Source organism: Polypterus senegalus, chromosome 10 (genome assembly GCF_016835505.1).
Source record: "Polypterus senegalus isolate Bchr_013 chromosome 10, ASM1683550v1, whole genome shotgun sequence".
NCBI lineage: Eukaryota > Metazoa > Chordata > Cladistia > Polypteriformes > Polypteridae > Polypterus > Polypterus senegalus.
The window spans coordinates 61,374,738-61,387,355 of NC_053163.1; positions in this window are offsets into that span (position 1 = coordinate 61,374,738).

Consider the following 12,618-nt stretch of genomic DNA (forward strand, 5'->3'; position numbering starts at 1 on the left):
GCTCAGCCCAATGCTCTTTTCCCTGTTTTTACCAATTATAAAAACAGTGTTAGTAGTAGTAGTAGCAGCCTAGAAGTACTAATAGTATCGTCACATGTATGGACTACAGTGAAATTCTTTCTTAATGTGTCTGAAAACCAAAGTGGTTAAGAAAGCCTGTAGGACAAATGTTAAATAATAGGGCTTCTGTGATAACAGCTAAAAGTTCTTAGAGGTCAGCATTAATAAGGATCTATCAGGTTGCTTTAAAGCAACTTATTTTATTAAAAGATTAAATAGTGTGTTTATTTGTGGTGTAGGAATACAAAGTCAGTCTATCCCCCAGATCTTCACTAACTTACATAGTTGCACAACTGGAAATATACTGACTTGCTGCGTCACACTCTAATAGGGTGAGAGCAAAATAGAAGCCTTAGAAAGGGCACTGAAAATGGCCTAATTAATCCCCAAAGGAGACACAGACATTAAATACAAAGCCAGAGATATAGAGGACTGGAAATAATAAATGTATGGAAAAAAGGGAATAATAGTGTATTAAGACACTTGATGAACAGACATCACTCACTGAAATTGTGTGGAGGACTGAATATGCACCTTAATGTTACCAGTGAAGCCATTTCAAAATGTGGTATTTCCTGCAGGATACTGTTCAAACAATAAGGCTAGCAAAGTTCTATAATTGTTCCATTAAATGAATATGAAGTCAGCTTAAAATAGTAGTCTACCTTTTTGCAGGTTTTTCAGTGAGGAGAATAAACTCTTATGAGGTACAGTAAATGTAATTTGCCTTGGATGAAAGTGTTAGCCAAATGCATAATAATAATCAAGCCTGTTTAAAGTGAGATGGATCAAGCTGACCAGTGTAGTGTTCCATTATCTGCTAATTTACAACAAATATAAGACACATTGGAGTCACCATTAGCCACAACTTCTATTCCTCACTTTTGACTATTTGTTTACTCCATGTTTCAACCAACTGTGATTGCTGAGTATTGCTTCTGATTGCTGCCCTGGTTCTAATGCAAGTGCTCTTTTATTCTAGTGACTAAGTGTCAGTCGCTCATCTTGATTTACTCAAAGTGCTTTGTCATGGTATCATCCATGCAAAGAGCTACATATAACAGTGTATAGCTACAATATATAATAGTAATCGATTGGTTAGATATACCGTACTGTTGAAGTGAGTACACTGGCACTATCTGAACTCTTAGATTCATACAGTTAGGTTCATTAGTATTTGGACTGTGTTACGATTTTCATAATTTTGGCTCTGTGCGCCACCACAATGGATTTGAAATGAAGCAATCAAGATGTGATTGTAGTGTAGACTTGTAGTCTTAATTCAAGTGGTTTGTGAAAAACATTGTATGAGCCATTTAGAAAAAACATCAATTTTTATGCATGGTCCTACACCCCCCATTTTCAAGGGCTCAAAAGCATTAGGATACACTAACATAATTTTGAACATAAAGATAATTTTCAATACATAGTTAGAAAACCTTTACAGTCAATGACTATCTGAAGTGTAGAATCCATGGTCTTCCCTAAGTGCTGGATTTCCACCTTACTGATGCTTTTCCAGGCCTTTATTGCAGCTGTCTTCAGGTGTTGCTTGTTCATTGGAGCTCATATTTAGAATTCACAGAAGCAGCTTCCAAATGCAAATTCCACACTTGGAATCAACTCCAGGCCTTCTACCTGTTTAATAGTTAATGAAATAATGAGGGACCAGCTCATACCTGGCAATGGACAGATTGTCAGTCAAATACTTTTGAGCACCTGGAAATGGGGGACCATGTACTGTATAAAAATAGCTATCATTCCTAAATGGCTTATCTGATATTTTCGTTAAACCATTTGAAATAATGCTGAAGGCCTACACTTCAATCATGTAATGATTTCTTCATTTCAAATCCATTGTGATGGCTTACAGAGCCAAAATTTTGAAAATTGTGTCACTATCCAAATACTAATGGACCTGACTGTAATTATGTTATTTATCTTAAGCTTAATAAGTCAAAGTATTTACACAGACAACTATACCTTTAATACTGAGTTCCATCCAGTGTGAGCACCAATGAAAAATCTGTATGACGCATTTGATATTTTAAAGGGGTATTGACATTTCAGGTGAAGTGGAGGCATTGTAATTACCCAAGTGAAACTTTACTTTTACGTTGATTTCCAATAAACAGTGAAATAACAAAGAATATGCACTACTAAAATTTGGAATTATAATATATACAGCCACCCGTATATTGTTTCCTGGCTGCAAAAGAGTTAAGTGTCATGTACACTTGAGTATAGATCTGAGTCCAGAACAGAGCTGTCTTGATGAGGCAAAGATGTCAGTTTTAAAGGAGAGGACAGGAAATGACTTCATCAGGGCCGGGAACCGGAGGTGATGTCATCAGGTCCAAAAATGGAACTGGCATCCTCAGAACCAGGCTGAATTTCCCGTAATTGTCTGCAGTGGAAAGAGAGAAAGGGTCAGTATACTCTGCCACCCCCTGGTCTGGCATGGAATTACCCTCATTCAGGCCCTTTAACTGCCTCCCATGCACACAAAATATATAATACAGTACATCTGTGCATGGTCTCAAATGGTTGTAATTACAGGTCAGACTACAAGATGGCAGTGTTCACAAACCCTTTCTCTCTTCCCTCTGCAGACCAAGTCCTCTCCTGTCCCTTCCTGACTGGTTCCTGGTCCTAATGACATCACTTCCTCCAGCCCTTCTATATAAATGCCATCTTGAATCTGTTATTTCAGTTCTGTAAAGTCTGTAAAGACCTGAAGTTTTGATCACTTATCGCTTATTTACATGTATACATATATATGTGTGTTTCTCTTGAGCTTTTGTAAAGTTTAATTTCCTCCTTTGGACAAATAAGGATCTATCTATCTATCTATCTATCTATCTATCTATCTATCTATCTATCTATCTATCTATCTATCTATCTATCTATTCTCATACAGAATGTGATATGGTTGAATGTTGACTTCCTTCCACTTTCAACCTTGATAGCAAAATTCACATTTATAAATGTTAATGTAAGATAAATATGCTATCTGTGGAACACCTATTGTATCCGAGAAGCTCGGTTCACTTACCAAACAAAAAATAGAACTCAAAATGAAGAGTAAATCTCCAATAATGCACTTTATCCCATAATGGTAACACAAATGTTGAAAAATTACAACAAAAGTGTTTGATAAGTATGAAAGTTGCTGTTTTTATTCCAACATACACATAAATAGACATTGGACATGGTGTGAATTGGATGGATGAGTGTCTAAACAGTGGTGGCACATCTGTTTTGGTGTGACATGGATGTGATAGTAGTAGTACAAGTAGTATTGGCACATGTACACTGAAATTCTTACTTACCTGTTCAACCAACATATTGCTACACTTCAGCTAAAAACTATAACTATGTTTTACAGTGCAAGCTAAGTTAGAGGAAGTACTCAAAAGTCTTTTTGTCCAAAATTGACAAACAGTCAATTAAGGCACTGATCTCCCTGTTTATTCCCCTCCTCCCATGATGCTGAGTCTGGTGCCATATCAAAAAGCTTTACAAATAAAAAAAATGGCAACATAAAAATGTAAACCCTACCTTCAACAGAACAGTATAATAAAAATGCAAAGACAAAGATTAAGAACTAATATGTGTCACACACATACACCGTTAAAATACCACCCAACTTTGAATTTTGCAACCAAACCAAATTGTCTGGTGAATTCCCAGGTATAGCTCGTGTAAGTGCAAGACCAGGTCAATATCCAGCAACAGTGAATTTATCTAGTATCTCAAGTTGAGGCACAGTTTCGTTACTAGACATATGTTTGAACAAAGGTGTGTAAAGCAAATTGGCCAGTCATAAGAAAGCAGAAGAAGCTGTGTGCTCCGGCAGCTGTTAAGCCAAATCGAAGCCATGGAGAGCAGAATGCACCGCGTACTTAGTGTAGCTTTTCAGGAACAGCTCAACTTCAGTAGGATTCATCCTTTCATACTTCTGTTTGTCTCTTTTTTCTTTTTCAGTGCATCATCCTATTGTGATTTGTGCCTCATAGCTGTTTTTGATAATGTGTAAAATAAATACATTTAAAGAAATAAATGCAGCACTTGAACAATGCTGTTTACCAATATTTTATTTAACTATGTGTTGATTATTCACATTCTCTTATATTCCCCCCTCCTTTTTATGATAGGAAACCTTCATGGTATTTACATGGAAAATCGTCAGCAGTACTGATATGTGTAAACAAGCAAATCTTGGTAAATTCCTAGGATTGCCAACGTGGATTGTCTTAAAGGGGCTTATATGTCAGGAAAACGTGTCTTGAAGATTTTTTCTCAAACAAGAGATGTGCAGGTGTATTCAAACTGTATAAAAGCCAAGGTGATTGAACCCTTTTCAATAATTATTCAATTTTAACTACTGCACTCTGAACAACAGTACTGCTCTTTTAGAGTTAAATCTAGTCATCTGGTTCAGTCTGGAAATTGACAGTGCTGTCCATGAAACTTCATTTTCTCCCTATTGTATCCTTGCCTCTTTGATGTTAATTCTATTGATTACTTTGTTTATGTGCAATACTACTTGTAAGGTTATTTGTCTTCAAGCACTTTGCAATGGCACTCCTCATAAAGGTGTTCCTTGCTCTCATCAATCTTTTCTTTCATTAACAAGGTAAGGCTATGGCATACCTCAAGGTTAATTACACCATGCCAAATGGATGCAAAGTTGCTCCCTTCCTTCAGAACACATCAACCTTCTTTCTAGCCTCTACTTTATTTCTTCAAAAATATTCTAAATTATGCTTTGGAAGAGAGATGATCAATGCACCAATAAAATGAAGCTTCATTTAGTAATAGTAAAGTAAAAACATTTGTTGTGGAAGTTTTAATATATAGAGTCAAAATATCCCAGAGCTAGAGCCACCAGCAGACAGAAACAATAAAGATACAAGAGCCAAGATGTGAGGAGAGTAGTCTGGGTAAAATCTGATTTTTTTTTTTTTTTGTCGAGAACAGGCCATTCCACCTAATTTTTCTTCAGTTCTTTGTTTACTGATATATGACATTTATCAAGGCCATATTTCAACTCATATAATAAATGTGTTGTGTCCTTGTCTTGATGTAAAAATCTGTTAATCTCACATAATGATCACAAGAAAAGTTTCTACGACTCCTTCTAGGCATAGTAACACAAGGCACTAATTGTATCAGCTTCATCTAATTTCTCGGAAGGTTTTCTTTCAATATTTGAACTCTTTCTTTTTTATCTTCCACTGACTTGGAATTACTTTAGCTATGTTACTTAGTACTCCTTAAATTTAATCTTTCATCTCTGTACAGTAAACTTTATTGAAGAATATTATGATAATTTATCTCTGATAAATATCGCACAAACTGGGAGAATTCACTTACAAAACTAACCATCCATCCATTTTCTACCCCACTTATATATTTTAGAGCAGTGTATCTGATTTTTTTTTTTTTTCTCATGACCCAATCTTGCCCTTCAGATCAGGTTTGGGTCCCCCTTTCTGAAACGCTACCGTCAGCCATAGTGCTCTACTCGTTGACAATCTTTGACATTCATAAGGTGAGGAAATTTGGTGCAGGCAGCCATAGCGTATTCCCACTTGAAGAATCACCACCAATAATTTTTGTGGGGGTTCTCCATGGAGCATTGCCACCAACAGTCAGAGGACAGCAATGTCGATTAGTTAAATTGTCTTTGACAACCCATCAGTAGGCATTTCGCAAACCATATGTGAAGTTTCCTCTTTGATTACAATGGTGATTTGCATCCCTGCATAGCTAAAAAGACAGTAACCTGTGACGCATTTTGGATCATGACCCATAGGTTAGAAAACTATGCTTTAGAGTGGCACACTCCCACAAACCCACAGTTTCATAGACAAGTTAGTTAACCTGTAACGGCCGACTCCTTACCCACACCGGCCACTACACTACCAAGACTATTCCTTGGATCACCTGAGGCTTCTTGCTCTAATAACAAGCCGTACTCCTTACAAGTTGTCTTACTTTTCCCGACACGACAAAATAACCAGAAAACAGCAACAGATATGTAAAATCAAACACGGATATATTGTAAATGGTACAGACAAACAAATATTCAATAATATACTGGCAATATGTGCGCACAAAATACCACTATCCCAAATGACACCAGTGACTAATTATTATATAAGACACGACTATACAAATATTTCCAAAAAACCTTCCCTTGCCCCTAAACAACTAATAGAAACACGTAACACAAATACAAACACAGATTAGGTAAACAGAGCAATTGAAATGTGGTGAAAAATGAGTCCAAAATAAAGTCCGGCGGTATTGACACTGGCTGTAGTGATATTGAACCCCTTACGGAAAACAAAATGACCTCACCGTGAAAAGTCCTGGCAATGGCTGGTATGAATCCAAACCCCGGGGTTTCTCAGCTCTGGCTGTCGTGATGTTGAATTGGATGTTGAAAAAGCAAGCAGTGGAATGATGCAATAAACGGCAGGGATGAGTTTGTAAATGATCGGGTAAATTGTCTACTTTCTCCTCTCGATTTTTCACCTCTCTTTCTCCTCCCCTCCTCTTGCCTTTGCTCCTTTTTTTAAATTACAAAATGTCCCAGATGTAACTGATGGATCCAACAGGTGATTTCTGTCTTTCTCCATCATCCTTCCCCTCTTCACTTACAGGGACAACATTTACTGACGGACATATCATGGACAGAAAACAGGACAATGAAAACAAAACATATTCAGCACAGATAAAAACAAATACTTATTATTATGTAGCCCTGCTACATTCTCAATACCTTGGACAAGGGTGGGCCAAAGTATGGCTTGATATTGGCCACATGAATTGTATCTGTCTTGGAGTGAGTGCCGATACCCCCTTGAACTTTGAAAATAACCGGAGCTGCTTTTGATAGGATTGTTGCTGGACCTAGCCATTTAGGAACAAGCTTGACAGTCTCATGATCTGAAGGTCCTGAATTCGGTCCTCAGAGAGGGAACCACTTATGTAACAGCCAACCCCTTACTCAGACCGGCCAGTACACGACCAAGACTATTCCTTGGATCATGCTGCAAACACCTTTAGGATGTGCCAGGGTGGGAAAAATTACAAAAATACTCACACACACACACAACAAGAGCAAACAGGGCAAACTCTACACAAATAATTACAGAAGTGTCATCTAAACCCAGATCAATGGCAAGACTAATATCAACTAACTATACATAAAAGGGACATCGCTGACAGTGTTCTCCCCATTAAACATCCTGTTTATTGCAAATTAAAAGGAACAAATAAAATGTATAAATAAATAAAACACAAATGGAGGTGGGCACTTCACTTGTTATGACTGGGTGTCCCAAAGCCCAAGGGCCACATAGAATCTTTATGAAATAAAAGATTTATTATCACGAAAATACTCTGCAAGTACATGAAGCTCCGTAGAGTAAACAAGGCGAAAAAGGAGTTCCCAGCAAGGGTGATCCAAGGTGACCAAGTCCAAAGACACAATCCAACAGGGAAATCAAAAGAACAGAGCAAAATTATCAAAAATATCCAGTAATGACAAAAAGCACAAGAACAGCAACACACAAGAAAACTCATCAACTCCCTTGTGCATTCAAAATGAACTGCCAGGAACTGTGGAAGTCCCTCTGGATATATAGGGCGGAGGGCAGTTCCTAGCAGTGATTGGCAGGTAGCCCCACCTTTTGGGTGAACACCCACAAAACACAAGGCACATAACAAGGGCAGCTTTTACTCAAAGAATCCAAACAATACTCCAAACTAGTAAAATAAATAATATCTAATCTCTAAAACAATTCACAATATCAATATGAACAAAAGAATCAAACATCCATCCATCCATTATCCGACCCGCTATATCCAAACTACAGGGTCACGGGGGTCTGCTGGAGCCAATCCCAGCCAAAACAGAGCGCTAGGCAGGAAACAAAAACTGGGCAGGGCGCCACCCCACCACAGAGAATAAAACATGAACAAAGAAAACATAAAATAAAGATTTGAACTCCAGTCAGAGAGAAATCCTGGCTGAAATATAGTAACAATAGCCTTCCATCATTTCTCTGTACCCAATGTCTTTTGGTGTCAGAAACTGAAAGCCAAAGCCTTTCCAAGCAGGAAATAGGCACAACGCAGGGAACAGCTAGGAACGGATGGCAGGACACGTCTTCTTACAAACTGCATCTACTGTATTAAGACTCACCAGTTAACTTATGTACACAGCACTGCTTTGGATTTCTGAAAAAGGTTACTTAGAGTAAAAACAAGGGGTACAAAATGCAACACAAAACCATCTCTAAGGACTATATGAAAAAAGAATTGTTTCTGGAAGGAGGGTTTCCAAACACAGGTAGAGTATGCAAACTGAACACCAAGAGTTTCCCAGGAGGGAGATTGAACTAAGGTCCCAGCACTGTGAGGCAGCTACAAAATTTCCAATGAAACAGAATCTAAACAAAATTCGGACATGAGCATCAGTAGGCTTTGCACCCTAAGAATTCAGTTACCCAAACTATTCTATAACATTTCAGCAATTATTCACTGTGATGCTGATCTTTCTGATCATAATATAGGTCATTATGATAGCAGTTGATGAGAAGAATTCATAAATAACTGCAGAATTATGGCATTTGTGGGTTTCTCTAGCGTGCCTCTTTCTCTTGTATGATTTGACTGAAAAACTAATCAGCACATCGTTATCTCATAACTGGCTTAAGTTTCAAGTTTGGTAATTTTCCATCCAGCCATTTTAGCTTAAGGCCGTCATCAAGAAACACACAAATACACACAGACAGACGCAAATCCATCATTGAGATATTAATGTTTTCGATATCAGGGGAGCCTTAAACGTTGAGATTCATCAAAAATGAAATTGTTGATAAATCTAAAGCTTTCGCTCTTTAGATTTAGATAGACGATAAGTTATGTTGAGGGAGGGCGCAAAGCAAAAATATGCTCAATTCATCTCAGTTTGTTTGTATTAAGCATAATTCCACTTATTTGCCAGTATGTCATGCGATACGTCAATATCTATGTGTCTCTTGTTAATAATTCACCTGCAGAGATGTTCCTTAAACTTGCTAACAAAAAGTTAAACACACAGCCTTACCCAAAAGGTCACCTCTCCTGATACTCTAGCCAGCACTTCAGTTATCAAGTCTTTCATGTATAGGAGTACAATATTTGCAAAGATTCATCACAAAATATTCTACAAGTCGGACTCAAAGCAGCCATCTGAACTTGGTCCTCTCCAGCTTACAAAATGCTCTCCCAAGTAGGTGAGGTGAGGTAATGTTACACTTTAAACTCCACCACTTACCTAACATTGAGCCACTGCTCCATTACAATCACAACATTCAATTTCACTTTCCTTTCCTTACTTCTTCAGCAATTATTTGAGGCAGTGAGAGGATATGAAAATAAAAAAGCAACAAGTGTATTCTCTTTCATTAAACCAATCTATTACATCATTCATGTATGGGGTGCAACATCTCAGACTGCTTCCTGTGTCCAACCATTTATTCTCCAATTCTTAATTTTTTCACTACAAGGAGAAAGCATCAGCTTCAGGTATGGAACAGTCCTGAATTATCCTTGGGATGTAGGAGATGAGTACAGGGATAAGAAGCAGACTCCACCTGAAACTGAGCATGGGCCATTAGGGCTATGAAACTATTGTGCCTACCACTCTTTAATCCTGCGGTCCTTTATGCGCAGCAAGACAATTTGATCAATTTGAACAACATCAGGTTAAGATGGCATACGAACAGGCTCATCATCAAATTCAATGGTCCTGATACTTGCAAATGTTTACATTTCCAGTCCAAACTCCAAGTAGAAAGCATAGCTTGTGGCCCATCTCTGATCCTCAAGCTGACAACTCTTTTATAAACCTGCATTTTAATTTAATCGTGGTATAACCTTACGGTGTACTGTGTGATGTCTCCCTACACACAAATTAAAGGAAATAAAGCCAAATATATATAAAAATAATCAAAGGTGGAAAACAACATGAAAAAAAGTACAAATAAAAGAAGAAATATAGAGTGCTACTGTCAACTCTGGGCCTTCAGCAGGTTTATAAACCCTCTCTAGACAGATGGGGCTAGCTTAGTTGACTTGCTCCAAAGCACTTATTTTCTCATCTTCATTGTCACTTTCATAACTCTTCCTCGTACCAGTCAACGCTTGCCCTGCCTCACCCCCTCACTCCAGACTTGATCTACACTGCCACAAGGAAACTGTTAATGGGGTCACTCCTGGTTGGGGTACCTATACTATACTATAGCCCAACACTCACTGTAGCAGGCCTTGGGATCTCCAGTCCGCTAAGTGTATGCTACCCACAGATTAGTTGTCTTATCGATAGTCTCAGCCCTGAATGGCTGTCAGAAAGAGAGAGACTTGGACTGAAGAGGCTGGAATAAGGGAGACCAGGCAATGAAATACAAAAATCGGGCAGGTGGAATCACAGTCTGTGATCAAACTAATGTCATAATGTCAGTGAGTCAAAAACGAAATGAAGCTCAAAACAATAAACCACAAGCTCAGTTAAACCTATGACGTAGAGAGAGTTTCGAAACCTAATTAACAGCCATTCCCTATATAAATTGATGAAACAGTCTTTTTTGTGTTTTTATCCTTAAATGTGGATGCTTAAGAGTACCAAACTTGAATCTTATATAGGAGGAACACTATGATGAAACACGTGACTTGATTGTTAATCAAGCCAAAACTGAATTAAATCAAATCAAAATGGTGGGGCAAGGAGTGTCAACAGTTGACATAGGAGGCATTCCACTTCTAAACATTTCTGTGTTCTGGTGGCAAGTGTACGTTTTGTCAGTGTGGAGTGATTGCCATGATGGTGACCTTGAGACTGATGACTGAGGCTGTATCGGGAACACCTCAGCAATATTCCTCCACCTCCAATCTATCTGGATGTCATCCTCAATCTCCCTCAAGATCACACTACAATTGTAGCTTGTACAATTGTTGTCTCAACTGCAATCTGTATAAGTGAAACGTGGAAGATATTGGCCAGCATTGTTAAGAAAATCAACATACGAGATCAGACACAAAAATAACTGGACTGGTAAAAAAAATATTTATTGATGAATTACAGCATTCTAAACATTGTCACCTTCTATATACTACCCCTCCTGATCTCTACACGGCTCCATACAAATCTTCCATTAATTGAAACAGTGCTGGAAGTCTTCTTGCTTGAGGCTCTTCAACAGGCTTGTTGCTTTTGTCTTCACTTCATCCAATGAAGTAAAATGTTTTCCATTCAGGTCACTTTTGATTTCCGGGAACAAGTAAAAATCACAGGGAGCTAAATCAGCAAATAGGGATGATGATCGAGGATAGGAACGTTTTTGTCAGTCAAAAACTGCTTTACGGAAAAAGATAAAATTTGTGAGAAATTTGATGTTGATTCGCTGTTTGCTTTTTTCACCCAACATTATCGCAGCAACTCGTGTAGCGATTGTTGTGCAAATACTGACTGGGCTATTCACAGGATATACCTAGCCGGAGGGGATATAGTTTTATGATTCACGTCCCGCCGACCTCCAGACAGTTTTCCAGGAAAGCCCTAAGAACAGTCTGTGTCCATCCATCCATCCATTATCCAGCCCGTTATATCCTAACTACAGGGTCACGGGGGTCTGCTGGAGCCAATCCCAGCCAACACAGGACGCAAGGCAGGAAACAAACCCCAGGCAGGGCGCCAACCCACTGCAGACAGTCTGTGTCTCACCTCGTATTCCACCATCATTGCCTGCAAAGGATCCTTAAGGTAACCAATGAAAAAGTTCTACAGAGGAGCAGATCAACTAGTCTCCATGTCACAGTCACATGGTGTATTATTATTATTATTATTATTATTATTACATCAACACTGATGAGCCAGCCATAATCTTCATATGTCCCAACAGAATAGCAATGCAGTTGGAAATTCTCCTGTTGCTGCTTCTATTACGCTGGTAAATCATCATTTAAATTGCATGTTTCCACCTGTTTAATAACATAGTGGATAACCTGCCTTATCAGCTCCCCATTTGCCATCGTTGGAGATGGAAGGACTGGACACACTTGTGATTGGAATGCCTCTTATCCTAACTGTTGACTCCCCTTGCCCCACTTTTGATGCTGATTGGTCGTTTGAGTATATTCAGTTTTGGCACGAATAACATGTTGAATCGAAATGCAAAACACTCAGAGTGGCCACTAAGCGAAATGCATTATGTTTACTTTTGTTTTTAGTTATGACGTGTGATCTATGAACATGCATATGGATGCTTCCATTTTTCATTTTAAACAAACACAACGTGTGTGTGCTGTAGTATTTGGTTTATAAGCTTTTAACTATGACACAAAAAATTCAATGCACCACAAGCATACAGTATGCATTGCATTAAAATGTAGTTAACACAATGTATTGCATTTAATTTTGGCAAAAATAGTCTTCCATAATGTTTGTCTGTGTTTTATAAATTGTTCCAGAAGACGGTGATAATGCAGTCTAATAAACAT